Source organism: Octopus bimaculoides, chromosome 19, assembly GCF_001194135.2.
Source record: "Octopus bimaculoides isolate UCB-OBI-ISO-001 chromosome 19, ASM119413v2, whole genome shotgun sequence".
Taxonomy (NCBI): domain Eukaryota; kingdom Metazoa; phylum Mollusca; class Cephalopoda; order Octopoda; family Octopodidae; genus Octopus; species Octopus bimaculoides.
In genome coordinates, this window is record NC_068999.1 from 15,087,936 (window position 1) to 15,089,205 (window position 1,270).

A 1,270-nucleotide genomic window follows, 5' to 3' on the forward strand; every position below is an offset into this window, starting at 1 on the left:
AAGCGAAAATGCACATTGGAAATCAAAAACAGTTACGGCTTTTCGTGAAAAGTAACGATAGATATATACAATTAGATGAACTGAGGTAGGAATAAAGCTAATAAAAGTAATTATTGTGAGGTGCTAAAGAGATTCAAAAGCATACGGGTTTCATAACATTACTAATCATTGCTTTGAATGTACACCGAATTCTAAACGGTGTCAAGTCTCTTAGTCCCTTAGTAAAAATGTTATGCGTAAGGGAGGTAAGTAGTTCTGAATTTGGTGCCACATTGAACTTTAATGTGAATGGTGTATGGGATGTATGGGGGTTAGTGGTATTAAATGGAAGATTAGTAGTGTTCATAATATAGAATCTTGATTACGGCATTCTTTGTTTTCATCTCCAAAAAAAATTTTTAACTGAAGCGTCTTCCCCTCTTCGTGTATTCCTTCCAAGTGGCTTACCCCGATGTCTTCGATACCCTTCATATATAAATTGTGAAGATGCAGGGCAGGGTAGTCAAAATAGAATGAAACTGCCATAAATCAATTTGAGATATATTCGTTGGTTATTGTTTTTTTGTGATTTCATCTCCCAATAGGGTTAATTTTCGATTATTGGATAATATTTTTTTATTTTCATGTTCATTAAGATAAAGCGTCGCTCTAATATGATTGACGGATTGATGAGTCATTCAACAAACTCCATGTAGCGATAGTTCAGGCAATGCAATCTGAGGTGTCCTGTATCGAAATTTGTGTCAAAAATATCAGCATTTGCTTTTACTTAGATATGGTCAATGTGATGGCTGTATAGCACCAAAACATAAATAACAACAATTTTGTCGCAAATAATATTTATTATATTTTATAACATTGCACTATACTCACTGCGAATTAGGGCCCATTTGATTGCCATCCGAAACATAACTTTGCAGCGTCTAATCACTTTATTCTATGCACATATTCGCTACTTAAGTCATACATCGTTTTTGTCCTTGCCACAAATATTACATACATTTTGCATATTATAGACCGATGCCTTAAAGATGTATTCACACACACTCTGTTATCAATTATGGGTTATTATATAGATTTTTGGAAGTCCTTATCAAAATCCCCAGCTAAACACACGTACATTGACGCGCAAACACATACACACACGTACACATGCAAACGCAGAGATATAGATATAGATGGATGGTTAGATAGATATAGATATATACCTAAACGCACATATATTTGAATAAGTATATATATATATATATATATATATATATATATATAT